Consider the following 6,000-nt stretch of genomic DNA (forward strand, 5'->3'; position numbering starts at 1 on the left):
AGCCACTTCCCAATGGGCTTCGTGATCTAAGGGGATGGCCTGAGGTAATTTGGCCGTGTAACAGCACAACGTGTTGTGGGGAAACACCTCCATGGAACTGTCACTGGGTAAGGTTAAGTAAAACTGGTTTTGGTGACTCATAATTCCAGAGTTCTGTGGCTCTCCGAGGGGTTAGTGGACGTCAGAGGCGTGTCTCCGCCCAAAATGGGGTTCTGGTTGTTGTTGGAGTGGTGACTGACACTGGCACTGGACACAAGGTTCCCGTTGGAAGAGAATTTCAGGGAGGGATTGGGAAGCAGGTAACCGATGCAACTGCTCAATAAAATGGTCCACAATTGTTTGTCTCCTTGTTGCAAACTCAAATTGGCGATGGCTGCCCCGATGACACAATACACCACGAAGATTTGGCAGAAAAAGACGATTTGCGTTTTAGGCACACGTTCTCCACACCACACCCACAAGGGTTGTTTTTGTAAATCTTGCACAGAAGAACTAGGTGAAGGAGGAGTGGTCGACGTAGCTGCGTCTGCTGTGTGAAAGGGCATGATGGTTACTTCTTTTTATAGTCGATGACTTGCGAAGCGTCGATCCAAGAATCGAAACTGGGTGGATATCCTTTCCAACGTACTTTGACTTCTTTGACACGTCGTTTGCCCACTTTACGGGTTCTGCGTTCGAGAATGCTTTCGATGTCGTACACGTCGTCTTCTTTTTTGGTGACACGTTGTAACTCGGGCAAATAAAACGTTCCTTTGAGCACTTCTCCGTTCATGTCTTCCAATTTATAGACGGCAGGATGACGGCCATGCACTCGTCCAGTGACGCGAAACAATTCGGTCGTCCAGTTAGGTAAGTAACCTTTGTCGAAATTGCGTTTGGTTTTGCCAATGCGCACCCAATCTCCTACGGCCAACATTCCACTTTTCTTGGGGACAGCCCTCGTCGGGGACGTACCGAACAGACGCTCAAACATCAACACTTCGTTCTCGGGAGTCACGTCTTGCGGGGCATGTCCGATGCTTCGATAGTAAGATTGGTTGTACGCTTGCACCAGGTGCGGTAAGATGTCGATGTACTTCAGAGTGTGGTGATGCGTAAAATATTTCCACATGCGTTCTTTCAAAGTGCGTTGAAAACGTTCCACGATGCTGGCTTTGGTTTCGGGATTCTCGGTGGTAAAAAAATGAATGTCACGTTTCTTTAATTCTTTTTGGAAAGCTTGGTTTAGAAATTCGGTGCCTTTGTCCGTTTGCCATCGAAGAGGGTGACGACCGCTTTGTTTCAACACTCGTTGCAGGGCTCGCACTAACTCGCTGCTCGATTTGGAAGTCAAGGGCACGACCCAGGCAAATTTGGAAAAGACGTCGATGACACAAAACAAATATTTGTAGCCACGATTGTAGCTGGCCAAATGAGAGACATCGGCTAAATCGGCTTGCCATTGATGATCGATGCCTTCCACTCGGGTGCGACTTCTGGCAAACTTGCGTCGAATGGGTTTGTGTAAAGTGTAAGTAGCTTGTTCTTGTAACCATCGTTGCACTTGAGGTAAACGGAGACTTTTCAGTCGAGTTTTGGCAGCACGATACAATTTTTGAACTCTTGCGTAACCTGCAGGATGCGAGGGATCGTAGTAAATGCTGGCTAAGACTTTTTCCATTTTTTTGTGTTGGTTGGTGTGTTAATAACGCACCCACTCTTGGAGGATGCTACTCTTTTTCTCTTGGGGTATTTTCTTGGATTGCAATGCTTTGCGTGTGCGACCGGCAATAGGTGTTGAAGAGGAGGATGTCTGAGCGGGGGATATCGGTTCTTGTTTCACTTCTGTCTTCACTTCTGTCTTCACTTTCTTTTTCACTTGTGATGAAGAAGGGGTGGCCATCATCTTTTTAATCCATCCAGTTCTGGAGGTAGGTGGTGTTGTTAACTTTTTCTGGTGGAGTTTGAAACCCTTCTTCTTCTTCTTTTTCTGTCTTGGTCACTGGTAGTGGTGGTACTGGTACTGGTGATGGTGCTGGACTTTTCATCAAGGTCTTAAAATCTTTCAGAGTGGGTAGAGCTGTTTCGTCTAAAGCTTTCTGGTGAAAGAGTTGCAGTCGTTGCAAAAGTTGACCGTACTTTTGCGATTTTTCTGTTTAGGACAAATCTTGGCGATCCATCAAGGACTGCAATTCGTGTTGTAACTGGGACATCTCGCTCAAATGGGGATTGGGAGGTAAATGCGGGGTGCGTTGTTCTTGCCACCGATGGTATTCCATCCATCGTTTGTAAGGCACTAAAGCTAGTTTTCGTCCTTCCATGGGGTTGTCAGGGGTCGATTCTGAGATCTTGGGACTTCCGAGGGCCTTTTTATCTTGCTCCCACCAGTCCTCCCAACATGGTTCCCAAGACTCCTTTCAGTATGGGACCTAACAAGAGGGGTAAAATGCCTCCACGTTGGACCAACATCTTCTTTTTTTGACGAATGGGAATTTTCTTTTGAACCATTTGGCGAAGAACGTGACGATGTTTGCCTAAGCATTGTTTCTGGTGTTTGGACAAAGGGATCGTGCCTTTCAAGACGTTCAAACAACATTCGCACACGGTATCGATGACCTCTTTGGAGGCCGTTTGAATGAGTTTTTTTCGTAGGGGTGGAGAAGCTTTGGACAGGACAGATAACATGTCCCCATGTTTGGCTAAACGTGGTGGCAGTCCTTTCCTTTTCTTTCCTTGGGGTTTTCTGCAGGGTGACATCTTTGCTTGTGGGTTCCGGGACATTCACTAACGTCGATGACTTAACACACACCCTTTTATCTTTTTTAGGACTATCGCTTTGTCATAAAGGTGACAATGTTTTTCCCAAAATCGCCAAGGAATCCTCCCCTTTGTTGACGCCTCTTTTTCTTGGAACGACTGTGTCTTTTCTTAGGGTAATGTCGATGCTTGGCTAAGCGCTTTGTCGGATGACGCGTCTGCCTTTGTCTCTTTCTTTTTTGGCTTCTTGGAGGTGACATCTTTTACAAGTTCACTGATACCCCTACTTGGTCACAGGCCTTTTTTATACTGGAACGCGTCGCCACTGATTGTCTTTACGTCGTATTAGTTTGAGGACAGGCATGACACGTCGTGCAGGGGTACGCAACGGACTAAATCGAGCCATTTCTTGCTTGGACAAATCCAGTAAACTTTGTAACATGCCCGATCTTTCATGGACTTTGATTTTGGGAGAAGGTACTTTGTGAGCAGCAGCCACTGCCGCTAAATTGGAGGGTCCTGCCACTGGGGAAGTTCTTTTGGGGGTCATCAACGGAGAAGTTCTTGGTGTGATCAACGTCTCCAAGTACTCTTCAGTTCCTGGTGTCATCAACGGAGAAGTGGACAAACGTGAGGATGCCGGAGATACGGTCACCGCCGTGGCTGGTGGTGGTTTGCGAGTGTAAGGTTGCGTCCTGGCCGAAGTGCCTCTCTTGCGACTAGTTTTCTTCTGTGGACTTTTCTTTTTCTGGGGACTTTTTTTCTGTTTCGTTTTCTGGGGGCTTCTTTTCTTTTTCCGGGGTGGTGGTGTCTGGTCAGAGGAGGGTCCTGCCACTGGAGAAGTTCTCCTTGGGGACCTGGTCTTTTTCTTTTTCTTCTTGGGGCTTCGTTGGACTTTTGTCTTGGGTATAACTTTGGGGGCATTAGGATCCCATCTTAAGAGAGAGCGAATGATGACCCCTCCTAGAGTACCGCTCCCTCCAGGTTTCAAAATGATTTGTTTTTTGGTTTGAGTGTCGATGCGGGGATCGGCCAGTTGGACCAAAGCGACTTTGTTTCGATCGAAAAAACGTTTGGTTTGATGAGGAATCTGAATGATTCCTTGGAGTAATTAACGTGCCGTCACCGTGAACCATCGTAAGACTTCTTTGAGACTAGCTTCTAAGACACGAGCTCGTGTTTGTGGATTTTTTTCTCGACTGATGCCATACAAGGCACCAATCAATTTGACGGGAAGATGCGACTGAAGGGACGTCATGTTCACACTGTGTGAGACAGACGAAAAAGGGTCTGAGGTTTTTATAGATTTTTTTTATGTGGAGTGAAATGAAGTCGAGGACGGAGACGTGTACAGGACAGGCCCTCCGTCTTGGCACCAGTGGTGAAACAAGTGGGTACGAAATCGCAAATCCTCGGGAGTCGTAGGTTTCAAATCGACGAGTAAATAGGCGTGTGGTGTTTGAGTGGCATCGTTGTACGCCTGAGTCAGCCAAGGCGTTCCTAACTGTTTGGCTAAGACTTGCACTTGCGATTTATCTCGAGGGCTTTTAAACAAGACCACGTAATGCGTATCGAGACTGATGGTGCGATGGGCTTTACTTTGTTGAAACAAATTTTGGGTGATGTAAACGACACTGGCATTACGGTGATGCCCTTTGCGCGTGAACCACAGTTTAATTTCTTCTTCGTCTTCTCGTAACATGTCGTCGAAAATGACCAAATGGGTTTGACGGGAGTCAGAGACGATGCCGTCGTCTTCTTTAGGAATGCCTTCCACAAACACGATGGAATCGCCTTGACTTTCTCGCAAGAGGCTGTACGCCGATTGCCACTCTTTGTAACACCACACGATCCGTTGAGGTGGTCGATCGATCAAATGATGTTTATGTTCGATCAAACGTTTGACGAATTCTGTTTTGCCTGAACCGCTAGGTCCAGCAATGAGCATGTTAAAGGGATGACGAAGATACAAAGCCTCCCAACTGGCACGATCTAAGTGTTCGTCGATGACTTTGACAGTAGAGGAAGAGGGAGCAGAGACAGTAGAGGTAGCCATAGTGTGAGGAATGTCACTTGTGACACGAAAACAAAAAAGACAAGAGTTTATATATTTTTTTCAGAACACGTTTATTGAATGTTTCAAACATGAATACGAAAGACAAAAATACATAAAACCCAAATAGTTATGTACAGGAATAAAAAACACATCAAAACGATCAAAGTGGAATATAAACAAGTCTCTGTACAACATGTTTTGGGGAACCAAGATGTCCTAGGGACAGTGTGTAATGTTCTTACAGTCTCTACATGAGGTATTGTCACACAAGTGTCCTCCCGGAATGACCTTTCAGGAATGTCCATGACAGTCCTGTCCTGAAGCGAGTGGTTGTTCTCGGTGACGGGTTCTTCTGGCACTGTCACTAACACAGGTTGAAAAGTAACTTTTTTCCTTGAACAACTCTTGTGCATACTGGGCCACTTCTTGGGTCCAAGCCTCAAAACCCCCCTTTTTCCAGTCACGAACATCTGTCCAATGAGGGTGTAAGTCACAAGCTACACACACATCGTCATACACGTCTTGGGTAGCTAAAAGTTGACGAATCTTTTTTTCCTGTTGAGGTCGAGAAGTATCCAGATGAAACCGCAAGGCTTTGAGCAAAAGGAGTTTTTCGTGACCATTTAAGGCCATTGAGGTGGTAAGTGCTGTTCGTAAAGAGTCCACAAGGAATCGGCTGGTAAACGAAATCCCAGAAAACAAGTCACTAAGACACACACCACTTGTCGTCCCAAATTGAATGGATACAGTTGTTGTAATAATTGATGGTAATGATCCACGGTTTGAATATGGTCACTGAGTACCTTCCACGGAATCTGTTCAATGATATGTGACATAATCCGTGGCATGGCAACTTGATTTTATAGTGTCTTTGTTTCGGAAGCAATAAAGGTAATTTCTAACCAAACATGTTCGTTCTCCAGTAGGGAATTTAAATGTTACATACTGTAACTGAAACGTCAGAGTTTGTCTAGATGTTTCGTCTTTTTCTAAGCAGATTCCATGTAACAAATGTTGGTAATCCTTTAACTCGTCTTCCTCAATACGTTGCAGTAAGTGTATCTCGAAGTAACCAAAATTACGAACGTCTGGTCCATCATCATTCACAAACTGAAAGTGTTCAACAAGGTCTGACCACTGAAAAAATTTCTGACGAATCAGTCCTCTTATACCATTCTGGTACCAGTGGTTAAAGATCTGGTGACGTA

Source organism: Sinohyriopsis cumingii, chromosome 7 (assembly GCF_028554795.1).
Source record: "Sinohyriopsis cumingii isolate HCF-2022 chromosome 7, ASM2855479v2, whole genome shotgun sequence".
Taxonomy (NCBI): domain Eukaryota; kingdom Metazoa; phylum Mollusca; class Bivalvia; order Unionida; family Unionidae; genus Sinohyriopsis; species Sinohyriopsis cumingii.